This window comes from Capsicum annuum, unplaced genomic scaffold (assembly GCF_002878395.1).
Source record: "Capsicum annuum cultivar UCD-10X-F1 unplaced genomic scaffold, UCD10Xv1.1 ctg3303, whole genome shotgun sequence".
NCBI lineage: Eukaryota > Viridiplantae > Streptophyta > Magnoliopsida > Solanales > Solanaceae > Capsicum > Capsicum annuum.
The window spans coordinates 78,441-93,746 of NW_025839783.1; the positions used below are offsets into that span (position 1 = coordinate 78,441).

The 15,306-nt window shown below is 37.0% G+C and overlaps 1 long non-coding RNA gene across 1 annotated transcript; it reads right to left on the reverse strand.

The window, feature by feature from the left end:
- Nucleotides 1-7,144: 7,144 nt before the first annotated feature.
- Nucleotides 7,145-10,285, reverse strand: LOC124891267. The gene is made up of 2 exons (XR_007049606.1): nucleotides 7,958-10,285; nucleotides 7,145-7,880 (listed from the first exon to the last, which is right to left on the reverse strand). It is a non-coding gene; the product is annotated as an uncharacterized LOC124891267 (long non-coding RNA).
- Between the last annotated feature and the right edge of the window lie 5,021 nt (nucleotides 10,286-15,306).

Sequence of the window (15,306 nt, forward strand, 5' to 3'; positions counted from 1 at the left end):
GCTTATATCCTACGGGGGCACGTAGTTCTAGGGAAGTACCAAAATAGCTATACCTCCCGCTCGGTGCTAAAGACTACTCCCGGACTTAGCTCAAATCTTTTCAAAAGAAAATCCACTAATAAACAGTTTCACAATTCACAACGGGAGCCATCTTGCTACCCTTTTCATAATAATCAATAAAAGTGGATTTCTTTTCTCATCTCGGGTTCAAAAATATCTCATTTTACGACCGAAAGGTCAAAGCTTCTTCATCATCTCAAATCATTCAAAATCAAGGTGTTTATAACACATGATTTCTCAAAAACAACAATCTCAAATAGATTTCAAAACTCATGTCTCAATATCACATTAAAACTTATCAAGATTCAAGCTTTACATCATAAACATATATAAATCCCTTCAAAATCTGGAAAATTCAATTATAAGGCACAAAATATCATCATTCTCATATAATTCCGCTTCTAAAATATCAAAAATATCATAATATTATGATAATAAATATAGGATATAAGTTCATGCTTCAAAATCATAGTAAAACATATGAAATCCATAACTTCGTAAAAGAAAGTATTTTTGGGCACAAGAACGAAAGAGTGTTCTTGTTGAAAAACCCCACATACCTTAAACTTGAAGCTTTGAATGAACTCTTGACCTTGAGAATCTATTCGTGAAAATAATGAGTGTTTCTTGTAGCCCTCGGAATAGGGATTCCAAATCTCGAAGAATTATTGAAAACTTACCGTTGAATCTTAAGATATTTGAATTTTTAGGATGAAACCCTAATGAATGTTCTTGGTGATTTTGAGAGAAAGTAAACTTATTTTGGTGTTATGGGAGTTTAATCTCGTGTTATATACATATATAGGGGTGTTTTTGGCACTTGGAAGTGAGGTATGCGGTGCACAACCCATGGCAGACCTTAAGGTGTGCGTCGCACACCTTATGGCAGACATTTAAGTGTGCCTCGCACTCCCAATCGGACACATTTGATTGGGAGGTGCATTGCCCTTCACACACCCTTACTGCCTCTCACGAAAATGGCAGACATTTAAGTGTGCCTCGGACTTCCAATCACACACATTTGATTGGGCGGCACATTGCCCATCGCACACCCTTACTGCCTCTCACGAAAATGGGTATAACTCTTTGTTCGGGTATCGGATTTTTGCGAAATTGGTATCATTGGAAAGATAATTCAATTATCTAAAATTTGATAGGTCTTGAGATGAAAAACTCCATGTATATTAAGAGATATTCACGTTTGAAGTTGACCCTTGTAGAATCAAATGTCAAACTTTGGATGAATCAATTGGTCTTAGCTCAACCTTGTTCTAGGTCATTGCTATAAAAATTTTCCACCTCTAAACTACTCCATAGACTAGGATAATGATCATACAACTTGTATTCACGCGAGAATCACTTGGATTAGAGCTTAGACGCGCAGGAACGACGGTTAAAATTCTAGCACGAAAATACGGGGTATTACATTATATTAGGTATTTATAGCCTTTAATGTATCCTTTTAGAATGGATGTATTGGTTCAGTAGAAAGATACTTTTTCAGCAGCAGTCACATCCCTGCACCCAGTCTGTGCTGGACATGCGCCTGTTCTGCGGCCACAAGTAACGTTTGGCATATTTCAGTAACTTCTGTGCTATATCTGCGCCCACAGGTCGTGTACCTGCGCTGCGTTTGCGCTCGCAGGTCACTCTACAGTGCGAAACAGTGTGCCTTTTCCCTCGAAGGGTCGCATCCCTTCATGATGCATTGTGTATGCGTCTGCATGGCGTCAAAAATACGCCCGCATATAGAGAACAATAATACTATCAGATTTTGGATTAAAAATTTCACTTGTAAACAAATTTCAAATAAATTTTATCTAAAAAATTAGATCTCATCCGAAGCTGAGTCGAGCAATGACGGCACGAGGCACCACCTTGTTCTTGCCTCACTATCTATGAGGAGTTAGTGTTTCTCATTATAAACACTTACAAGTTCTCTTCTCCCACCAATGTGGGAGAATTAGTGAACTTTCCTTTAAAAAGAGTAGACTTTCCAATTTGAGAGTACACTTTCTAAAATGGTGTCTCTCTTCCCTCCACCATTTTTCATTCACATATACACCTTGAACCCAACAAGTTTTTCTTCCTTTTGCACTTTGGTATATTTGAATTTTAGGAATAATAATATTTGGTATATTATTATTTTAGGAATAATAATGTTTTTCTTAAAAAATGTGGTTTCCCAAATGTAACTATGATCCATGAAAAAATTCAGGAATATAGCACCTATGCTACTGCTCGGACTAATCACACGGACACTATTAGTATTAATGTTCGATGGTTCCCTCCCCCTGCTCACCATTTTAAGCTGAGCATTGATGGCTCTTTTTTTACCACTAATAATCTTTGTGGATTTGGAGGCAGCATTCGGGACTCCACGGATGCTTGGAAAGCAGGTTTTTACAATAAAAGTTTCAGCCATTGTCATACTATGGTTGAGTTGAAAGGTTTCTTCATGGCCTAACTCTAGCTAAAAACATGAATTTCTTCCCTCTTATTATTGAAACTAGTTCACTGGAAATCCTCTATCTACTTCAAAACCTATGCTTTCCCTTTACTGATATTATCTCAAATTGCAGGTTAATATTGAAGAACATGGGGAATCCAGTGGTACAACACAGTTTTCATGAAGCAAACCAAGTTGCCAACATTTTGTCAAGATTGGGTTCACATCTACCACATCCGGGCAATGACCATATTTTGTTTTCTCCACCAGTTCAAGTTGTTGTTCAGCCCCAACGGGATGCTAGTGGAGTCCTATCTAGTAGAATAATTACTTGGTCTATGTTTAATATGCTTTTATGTTTTAGGAATGAAGCTATCAGTACTAGTCTACATGTCCCTTTTAATGCTAAACCTAGTATAAGTAGTATGGTTTGTAATAACTATCATAATTTTAACACTGCTACAAGCTGTGCTTCTCATTGTAATCCCTCTTAGTTGTTATATATATATATATATATACATATATATATATATATTCTCTCGTTTACCAAAAAGAATAAGCTCTAAGCATTAATAACTTGACCTATATACATAAATGCACACATTTTCATTAGTTCACCAAGTGAGAAGAATTACTGGATTTTCTTATAAAATATAAGAATTTGACAAAAAATTTAAATTTCTAAAAATATCCAAAAATTAGAATTGGCCCCCATTTTTTTTTTAGATTTTGGAAACTGGTGCTTTTTGCCAAACATTTATGTGAAAAGAATAACAAATTGTGTGTTCAAATAACTTTTGCCAAGATTTTTTTCAAAAACACCGTTTTTTTATGGCCAAAAGGATCCTAAAGAACTTTAACCTGCACATAGTACAATTAATTTCAAAATTGATGAAAACTAAAAGAAGAAGTAAAAAGAATGCGAAGAATAATAAAAGACGTGGTGTGAGATTATGTGGTGGTTCACCTTACAATGTCAAGTAATAATTTTTGAACATACATATGACTTGGCATACCTCACTAGTGTAAATATTTCATTCATTAGCATTGCTGTATCAGTGTAGCTAGGTTCCAGACAGAGGGTCCATTTGCCGGTAGCTCAGTAATGACTAATTGACTGTCTCTATTTAATACAACGCTTCCTTTTGACCTACCTATACATACAATTTCTGAAACATGACCCAAGAAAGGAAAAAGAATTTATTATATGTGCTTTATAAAACATTCATTTCCACCCTAAGTAATATTGCTTTAAAAAAATTAATTTGTTACAAAATAGATGATATTTTTTAAAAAATTATGAAGTATTTATTACTATTATTATTTTTTACATCACCTTTACTGTTTGTAATAGTGGAGTTTTAATTAAGTGAATCAAGAAAAAACAGTAGTTTATATAAATACTTTTATAATTAAAAATGTTAATTGTATTTTGGTAAGGGTATCCAAAAGTATAAAAGATTTAAAAAAACATATGGACAAAGATGTATTTAGAATGGAAGAAGATATTCTTCTCAAAATGTTCTGATTGGTTAGACTCTTTGAAAAAACACACTTTTCTAAGAAAAAAAACGTTCTTCAAGATCAAATAAATGACTAAACAAATTTCATAACTGGTAATCCACATTAATTTTCACCTCCCACTATCACTTTTTAGTCAGATAATATTTGTTTAAATTATATATTATTCTATAGGATAGAAATGGCTTAGCGTGTGTTTGGGCCAATTGGGCCGATTGAGTCATTTTGGGCCCAGCGAGCAAAGTCGGCCCACAATGACACCATCTCTCGGACGATGTCAATACGCTGGAGCTTGCACTCCGCCAAAGGGTAAGGGCGCTTGAGACTAGCCAAAGATAGTGACTGCATACCAACAAACAAACGGAAGGACAATGTGTCAGGTATTTCAGGAAGCACCACTTGCCCTCAACAGAGACGCGTCTGACACATGCTAGTGGGCTGGTTGCTCCCAATGACATTAGGACGGATGGTAATCCCTTTATTGACAATGCGAAACATTTCCACCCTATAAATAGATACCCTCTCCCCCATTGTTAAGGATCCCATTGTTAAGGATCTTATTTTTGCTTATGCTTACCCTTAATAAAATAGTCTTAGTTTTCTCCTTAAGCATTAGCAAATCTTATAGGTCACATTCTTACTCTTGGCTGATACAATTTAACACTCGGCCTACGCTATAAGATTTGCTCTTAATCTGCTTGTTTAGTTCATTTTGATCTCTCGTTACGTTATTTGATTTTCTGCAAATATTTACTATTAAATCAAAAGATAAGACCGTAACACGTTATAACGCTCCGAAATCTCATCCCAGAATGTCACACGGTGCTTAAGTCTACAAGTAGCCCCAAGCTACCCCTTTGAGCCTGCTACTACATATAAAACTTACTTTGAGATGAATAAAGTAAAACGATGGTACTGTCATATCATAATCATAAAGGGAATCCGAAGAAATACTTGTCTGAACAATCAAAATACTGAAAGTCTAAACGTACTGATAATTTAGTCTGACAAAGCCTCTACTAATCAAGAACTAGAGAGTCATTGGGACAAACCCCCAACTGACTCGACTAAACTGAAAGCAATAACAACTGAAAATCTGAGCAATAGGTCCTCGAACCATGAGGACTCACTAACTGTGGAGTGTAGACAAAGGTACTTAGGAATCACTGTCACTGCTGGCACTAAGCACCTGAACCTACATTATGAGACAATGTAGCACACAGACGTATATGTGGATCAATACTTTGAGGATGTACTGAGTATATGGGGGTGTCTGCATTTAAGTAAACAGTGTTATCATTCTTTATAAAATATGCATACTGATATGAATGACTCGCATAGCTTGAGTAAAACTGAAATCTGAATCTCATAAATCATGTATATTGAAGCATATAGTACAAATCTAGTGAGTCATTACACTTAGTTCTAAAATCTGTATTCTCCATCTTATTCTCAAAACTTGTAAGCAAGAGAAATCTTAAAAATAGTAGCTTTCAAAACTTGTACTTTTATCTTATGGGGAATAAGGGATAAGGGACTTCTTTAAAACTTAGAGATTTTATGACTTTGGGAACCTCAAAATCAAACTTTCAACATATAAACTTTTATCTTAATTAGAGTAGGGGACTGTTTTGGGAGTATATTCTAACCGATATAAACTATGTGAGCCACATGGAGTCCAACGTCTTGCCCACGTTGGAAAGAGCTGCTCTACCCTTGCCATCGAAATAGAACCTTAACTTTAGTGATCACTATCTTAACCCACTTGGGGTATATCAAAAACCTATGGGGGCACGTAGTTCTGGGGCATGAGACCTTGGAATCATACCCAACTCGATGCTAAATACTACTCTCATACTTAAGCTCAGAACTTTTAGGAAATCCACCTTAAAATAATTCAAGGGTCTATAATAAAGATCAAATATACTTCTCTTGACTTTAAGTCATAATTAATATGGATCCCTTAGCTTAGACCCAAAAGGTCAAATCTTTAACTAAAATCTGAAAATAGCTTAACTATGGGGTATTTATGACCCAAACAATCTTGAACAACAATCTTTAAAAGGGGTCTATTGACCCAAACAGTAATCTCAAGTCAAATATCTCAAAATTCATTCTTGGTAATGCAATTACTCATAAAGTATCTTAGAATCTGTAAATTTCATCAATAGGCATGAAAATATAAATAAAATCATGTAATTCAACTTTTAATCCATGGGAAATCTCACAATCTTACAAATAATGAAAGTGGGTATGAACCCTAACTTAATTTCATGAAAAATCTCATAAATTGCTGAAATTTAGTAATTTAAAATAAGCCTTTGGGCACAAGGGTGAAAGGGTTACCTTTGTTCAAACCCCACATACCTCAGATTATGACTTGTAGATGAATAAGCTTGCTTGAGACTATTTCTTGTATGTTTGAGTGAGGGTTCTTGAAGCTTTTGACTTGGGAACCTTGAATCTTAACTCAATTTGTAGAAACTATGGTGGAATCTTAAGGTTCTTGGAGAAAGATTTGAATTCGCTCTTGAGGGTTAATCTTGAGAGAAAACCCTAGTTTTTTTTAATGTTAGGAAGGAATATAACGTTTGTGCCTTGAATATGATGTATTTAGATGTGAAAAGGGTGGAAATAGACCAAAATGCCCTTTTTAAAACAGCTTTAAAATACTGAACGAAATCTGTGACGCCTCGTACGACAATCCGTCACTAGCTCGATGGTCTGTTAGCCTGACCGTCACACCCGGGCCAGAACGTGATCTTTCTGTCTTAGTTGCGACGGCTTGGGCGATGGTCCGTTGCTAGCTTGACGGTCCGTCGGCCATTTCGTCGCACCTGGCCAGAAGATGGACTCACTACCTCCGCTGTGACGGTTTGGGCGACGGCCCATCGCTAGCTCGACAGTCCGTCGGCCCTTTCCATCACACCTGGGCGGTTCAGACTGCTTTCTGTAATTCGGCCATAACTTTCTACCCCAACATCGAATTTTGATGAAATGGGTATCGTTGAAAAGATAATTCAATTTCCCATGTGATATAAAGTCAAAATTAGGAAAATTCAATATGGTTTAAACACTAATCACTTTGGAAGTCATTTCTTAATCTTTTAAAGGTGAAATAAGGTGCTCTAAAGGCTTAGACTACGAGGAAACTTTGCAGGGTCTTACACACGTGCTCTTGACTCATGAACAATTTCAATTGTACAAAAAAAATGGTAAATAGTTTGGCGCCCACAATGGGGCCAAAGCAACTGTGTGGATTTTTAGCTTTTTCTTTCTTTCCAGTTTTCTTTTGTGTTTTACTTTGCAGGGAAGTAGGCCATGACTCCAGAAAGGGTAGTTTTGAAATGAGTACTATCATGCGAGGAGTATACGAGAAGCCCATTAATGGAAAGATCCTGCCATTTGAGTTGCGGTCATGTGCAAGCAAATCTTCTTCCAAAGCCGATGAAGCTCAAAATAATCCAGCACCTCGATAGGATGTAACAGACCAACCTCGTTCGAAGGATTGGGGGAGGATCCTTAGAGTTCCCTATGAAGCTCTACTTGTAACTCGCCCTATCAATAAAGTAGCCCCCAATCATCCAAAATGCACTGTACGCTCCTGATCCAATCTCTCAATGTCGACACGCCTTTACTGGGCCATCTTCTGAAAGGTCTCCCTCTCTTGTTTAACATCTTCAATCTATAGCTTGAGGGCATCAACCTCAGAATTAGTGTGTAAAAGGGACTCAACCAACTAGGGTTGGTCACTTAGTAGGCCTCAAATCTATAGCATAGTACAACACGTCTCCATTGTACTCCATTCTTTTTGCTGCAATTGCAGGTTATCCACAGCCAAGAAGTTGTCCTAGAATGTGGGAAAATGTGGAACAATATAAGAAGGGGCAATTGTTACATAAAATTGAAGAAGAAAAGTTTGTTTACCTGCGCTGAGGCATGGACACTCTCGATTGCTAGGCATTCAACTGGAACAACATCTAACTTCTTTTATCACCAGGAGAGACCAATGATTGGGTACTCGGGCCGGCCTAGACAAGAAATTTACATCTGAGGGAATGGACAGACAAACTTTCTAAGATATTAATGGCTCACCCATTGGATCTAAAAAATAACCGGTAAACATGTCTGGGTCATTCACGAAAGTATGGGGTCCTAGGCTAGAACGGTTTCTGAAGTGAGGCTCCCACTGGGCGAACGATGCAAGAGAATGGGGGAAGACCCTAAATAGTCTTTGGACCAATAACGGATGCATCCTTAGGATGAATTAAAGTTCCCCTAGCACGGATCGTCCATTTGAATCTTGGGAGGCTCAGAATGTACCTCATCTGAGTCATATATCATCACCACTCTGTGGCTGATCATTTCCCTATCAAAGGGTAAGAACTCTGATTGGACCTCGGAAGCATTTTACTATACTAGTAGTCGCTCGGGTGATCAGGATCACCTCCGAAAGCTAAGGCGTGGGTAGGGCATGGGGTCTCTCAAGTACGGGAGAATTTAAATGATTGACGAGAACACAATCAGATCCTCTTTTAATATAGGACTTGCGAAAGAAATGAAAGATAAGAACGAGTTAAATAAAAATAAAAGAAGATAAAAGGAGGAAAAATCCCTAACTATGATTGAGAATATCGAGAAAGCAAGCCAAGTTATGAAAAGAGGAATAAGGTGGACCAATTTCACGTTCTTCCCAACGATAAGATCCTCGAGACCCGTTCTCTGAAAGTCCCAGTTAGAGTAAGGATTACATTCGTTGGTGGACGCCACTAGAAAGATATAAGGCTAGGTGAGTGAAGCGAACATTAATGAATAATAATTGAAGAAATGTGAGGTGACGAACTTAAAGGCCACATTCCAAGTAAAAGTGATTGTCACTCCAGGCAACTCCTCAGTAGAAACGACCACAAAACTTCTGGGGAGTCGCTCAAGTAGCCTAGAATGGACATGGGTTGTGGGCTCTGGTTCTACTAAACCCTCTCGAGTTAACCTCGAAGAAAAAGCAAGATGAGGTTCGCGAATGTGAACTACGCGCCAGATAAGTTAGCCAGGATCATGAGGCAGGCAACAAATTTCTATAGGCAAGAACTAAGTTGCCCCAAGCTTAGCTGGAAAGTGGGGCCAAATGAAATGAAACCGTCATCTATGGGATCACCCAATCCCAAGAAAAACGACAACGTGTACATGAAAATAAAGTCAGGTCTATGGGTAGCGACCCTCTCCATGATATAAGGAACTTTAGTATTGAAATTAGGGGACCATCAGTACGTCGAACGAACAGAGTAGATATATGACAAATAAACCACAAAAGAAATCCCCTCAACGGTCCTGGTATCCTTTTCTTTCTTAAAGGAGCCTCAAAATCATTAGTGGTATTTTCTCCATAGTGGAGTCAAAAGGGAACCCGCCATCTTTTTGGACACTAGACAAACTATTTGAAGTTGAAGGAAGAAGATGAGAACTTAAAGAGTGAGACATGACAGCAATATGTGAGGGGGGTAAATTATAGTTAGGAGCGTCCTGGAGAATTTTTCTTTTTTGAGAGAAGGTCTGATAGAAGGAAAAAAAGGTAAGTAGGAAGTTTTTGATAAATACATTTGATATGTGCAGGCACCATAAAGAGAGACGAATTGTAACTCAATTATGAAACGTCACGATCAGTACAATCCCCAAGGAAAACATCGCCTTATCTCTGAAGTACGCGTGTAAAAAGGAGAGACATCACTTGAAAGGTGGAAGCTTTAAAGGTTCAAATAATGTGATATTTCATAAAAAAGGAATGAATCGGGGAGATGAAATGTAGAAGGCGCTTTAGAAATTTGTTCTGTCTTCCAACCGCAATGAATGTTGCACCCGTAAGATTGAGGGACTATTTGTATGTAGTAAAACTGGCATAGGGTGTGTTTGGGTTGATTGGTCCGATTGAGTCATTTTTTGCCAGGTGAGTGAAGTCGGCTCATAATGGCACCATCTCGGAGACGATATCAATGCGCTGGAGCGTACACTTGAGTGAAAGGTGAGGGCGTTTGAGACTAGCTAGGGATGGTGAGTACATACTAATGTACAAATGAAAGGACAATATGTCAAGGATTCTAGAAAACACCAGTTGCCCTCGACAGAGCCGCGTTGACACACGCTAGTGGACACATTGCTCCCCAACGACATTGGACGGGTGGCAATCATTTATTGGTCATGACAACTTTTGTACTCTAAAAATCGATACCACCTCCCCCATTGAAAAGGATCTTATTTAGGTCATCCTTAACTTTTAAGCAATAAAATATCTTTACAAACTCGAAACCAAAATAAGCCAAGATATGGATAAAGTGACCAAAATAAGTTACCTCTCCAATAAGTTACCAAAATAAGCTAAACGTAATAATTTATTGTATTTTACCTGTTTTTCTAACGGTGCTTTAACGAAAATCTATAGTAATTTTTTTTTTGTAAAACGTAAGAATTTCTTACGTTTTATAAAATATTTTGTACAACGTAAGAAATTCTTACGTTTTACACAAAAAAAATAAATATAAAACTAGTGTATTGTAATAAAAAGTTATAATTTATATAAATTGTAACTTTTTATTATTTTTTTTTTTTAAAAAAAGTAGTATGTTGTCAAGTTTAGCTTAGAATATGCTGAATAGCAAGCTTAGGACTAGGAATCCGATAGAATTCGTACAACTAATTAGAAACCATGTGTCGAACGTGCCATGACTTGTCCTGGTTATTAGCAAAAAGAAACATGCAGAATTATGAACAATAAAACTTTTTCCTTATGTAGGTGACTTCATCAAGATGGTATAACGGAAGTATCAGAAGATTTTAATAATAAAAACCTGCTGCAAGTTTTATATCAAGGTTAAACCAAAATAATGAATCACTTCAGAAGTATAATCCTGTAATGACCCTCACGGTCATTTTTTTGTATTTTAATATATTTTTGGTATTGAGAGATTTTCTATAGCTGTCCCAAGTTATTTATGATTTGCTGGAACTGATAGTTCGGTTTTCAAGCGGTTCGTTTCATAATTTTAGTAATATTAAATATATTGTGGAATATTTGATTTAAATTGTCATTTGGTAAAATTATAATTTAGTACCCTTCTAAAATATTTTTGATATTGATAAAGTTTATTACTTTATACAATATTTATATTACTTATACTCGTTCTTTAGTGGTTTATTAATAATATAAGCGAAGATAATAAATCTAAAAATGTTAAAATATTATTATTATATAATAGAAGATCTATTAGAAATATTTTCTATTAATTGTGATATATATTCAAATTATTATAATTATTTTATCACAAACTTATGCAATACCCGAGTGTAAATATAGCGGAGAGTAAGGAGAAGGGTTGGTACACCTCTCCACGTGGAAGTCAAGCGTAGTGCACAACCTTAATTGGTCACACACAGCAAACATTAAGTCTTATATGTGTAATTTTCTTACATGTGTGATGCCTCGAAAACGAGTCGCGGGATGCTATATGGTGCTCTGGATTACAAGTAGTCCCGAGCTAACCCTGAAAGCCAGCTACTCATTCTGATGACTCAAATAAAGATAATATAAGCATGCGGTACACTAAAATACTGAAATACTGTCAGAACTGAATTGAGTTTAACTGCATGAAATGTCTGAAAGTACTTAACTATGAAAAAATCTCTAACACTAAAAAACGGTAATGTATCTAATAGTCGGACAAGCCTCTAATGCTACTACTAGAGAGTCGCTGGGACAGACCCTCAGCTGACTCGAACTATCTGACATAACTAAATAATCTAAGCTGGAAATATGAATAACTGGATCCTCAAACTATGAGGACTCACCACTGTCGGGATGTAGATAGAGATGCTCACAGTCAATCACGCTGCAGGAATTGAGCACCTGAACCTACATTATGAGGCAATGTAGCACATAAACAAATATATGGATCAGTACTTTTGAAATGTATTGAGCATGTGGGCGTGAATGTATAAGTAGAAATAATATTTCAATGTTATCAAACTCCACAAAATATGCATGCTAAATGTAGATGACTCACATAAGCTAAAATATCTGAAAACTAAAAAAAAATAACCATGGATGACAAAACATACTGCATAAATCTAGTGAGTCATAACATTTAATTCTGAAAGCTGTACTTTTACTCTTTCTGCTAGTGAAATAAGTAGGACTGAAGTCAAGTCCATTTTCAAATCATTTAAGTTAAGTGTAAAGGGACTCACCTTTGTATCTGTAAACTAAAAGCTGAAATCTCATAGCTAATGACTTATGAAAAACAATATCTGATTAAAATTGTGAGCCATTACACTTAGTTTCTAAAAGCTTTCCTGTTGTTCTTTTCTATTACAATTACTCTGTTCTGGAGGGGATTCTTTTAAAAATTGTTCTGTAAAGCTTTACTATTAGGGAGGTTCTTCTTGAAGTTCTTGAACCCAGAACTTTGGATTATAAGCTTTCTTGGAGTAAGAGTTACGGGATTGTTCTTGAATCTTGGAGCTAGGGTTTTGTTCTTGGAGAAGAAAAAGATGAATAATGAAGCATCTATGCTATTTGGAGCTAAAATTGTGTGTTTTGGGTGAATTTGGGTGAGGGTAAATGACTCAAATACCCCTCATAACCCATTATTTAACACACAAAAATTAGGCACCGATGCAATCAGCAACGCATCGCGTCACTCACTGCGATACGATTAGCGATGAGTCGCATCGTCTAAATCGATGCAGCACGGCGATATCGCATTGAGTTTCTGTTTTGGCCAACCAAACATGCCCCAATCCTTTTCTGAAAATTTTGAAACTCACCCCGGAGGTACTATGGAATACCCTGATCATGAAACAAATTAGAAATTGGCATTCCAAGATTGGAAAGGTCGAGAATAAATTCGTCAAAATTTAGAGGCCAAAAGTGAGACTAAGTCTTCAACACTTAGCTAAAATTTCAGGTCATAAGTCTCTAATGTGCCTCTTTTAAGCAGAATTGAACTAGAAAGAATACGTGGTATTACAATATCTCCCCCTTGATAACATTCATCCTCGAATGAGACTAGTTAAAATGATGATACTGGAGAACTGAGACTATATACTGCATGCACAACTGAAACCAAAAATGTACGACTGAATCTAAAACATGATGAGCTACTGAACCAATCTGTGAGTGCATGAATTGACTTAAAGATAACCATATGGATGAAACTGAGACTAGAAATGAACTGAATTAAGAAAGATTGTTACCTTCGGCTGAATCTGAGTTTGTGGAGAATAGGTGAGGGTACTTCGTTCTCATGTCTACTTCTGCTTCCCAAGTGGCACCCTGAACAGACTGATTTATCCACAGAACTTTGACCAAGGGAAATTGTTTGATCCTTAGTCTACGAATTTGGTGATCTACTGGAAGTTCTTCGTACGAGATTCTATTTTGAATATCTGTGCTTTCTAGAGGGACTATAACCGCTGAATCTCCCATGCACTTTTTCAATAAGGATACATAGAATACTGAGTGAACTGATGATAAGTCTGTGGGTAGCTCAAGCTCATACGCTACCTTCTTCACACGACTCAAAATCCTGTAGGGACCTACATACCAGGGAATAATCTTCCCTTTTTTTGCCAAATCTCTTTACCCCCTTCATGGGTGAAACCTTCAAATAAACAAGATCATCAATCTCAACTCAAGATCTCTCCTTTTTACGTATGCATAAGATTTTTGATGACTCTGAGTCGCTTTCAATCTCTTTTGAAAAGACTAAAATTTCTCCATAGCTTCAAACACCATATCTGGACCAATCAAAATGGCCTTACCCACTTCAAACCAACCGACTGGTGACCTACATCTTCGCCCATATAGAGCTTCAAACGGGGCCATCTGAATACTAGAATGGTAACTGGTGTTATAGGAAAACTCAATCAACGGTAAGTGGTCATCCCAACTACCTTTGAAATTAAGAACGCATGCCCTTAACATATCCTCTAAGGTCTGAATGGTCCTTTTGCCTGACCATCTGTCTGCGGGTAAAAAGCTGAACTAAGATGAACTTGGGTACGAAGACCCTTCTGAAAGGATTTCCAAAACTGAGAGGTAAACTAAGTACCCCTATGTGAGATAATAGACAAAGAAATTTTATGCAATCTGACCAACTCTCTGATATACAGCTTAGCGTAATCTTCAGCTGTGTAGGACGTGTGAACTGGCAAGAAATAAGCTAATTTGGTCAATCTATCTACTATAACCCAATTCGAATCATGCAGCCGACGTGAATGGGACAATCCAGTCACAAAGTCCATATTCACCTCTTCCCACTTCCAAATGGGAATACTAAACTCCTGCAATATGTCACCAGGTCTTTGGTGATCTACCTTAACCTATGGACAAGTCTCACACTTGGCTAAAAATTTTGTGATACCTCTCTTCATACCGCTTCACTAATATACTTCCCACAAGTCGTGGTACATCTTGGTGGCTCCTGGATAAATGGAGTAACGCGCACCATGCGATTCTATCATAATTCACTGCCTCAAATCATCAACACATGGCACACACAATCTACTTTAGTATCTTAACACAACATCTCCCTCTTAGGAGAAAACCTCTACCTTTTGGTCTTTAATTGACCCCTTCAGTTTGACCAAACTAGAATCCCTGCCCTGCTTCTCTTTCACTTCAGAAACTAGAGAAGATTCTGAACTACTCTAAAACCAAACATTCCCTTCAGCTGAGTCAACCAACCTCACACTCAATCTAGCTAATCGGTGAACTTCCCAAACTAGTTCTCTTTTATCATTCTCCACATGAGAAACGCTGTCTACAAAAAGTCGACTAAGGTCATCTTCCATAACATTAGCCTTACCCGGATGATATAACATACTCATGTTATAATCTTTCAATAATTCTAACCATCTTCTCTGACAAATATTTAACTCTCTCTGGGTAAACCCATACTGTAAGCTTTTGTGGTCCTTAAACACATCAACATGCATCCCATAAAGATAGTACCTCAATATTTTCAAGGCAAGTACAACAACAGCTAACTCAAGGTCATGGGTAGGGTAATTATTTTTGTAAGGCTTAAGTTTTCTAGAGGTAAAGGCTATAACCTTACCTCTATACATCAAAACACAACGCAGACCGATCCTGGAAGTATTATAATATACAATAAATTTATCTGTACCATCAGGTAGTGTTAAAACTGAACCCGAAGTGAGTTGAGTCTTCAACTCTTGAAAACTCTTCTCATAGGAATCTGACCACTGGAACTTAACTTTCTTCT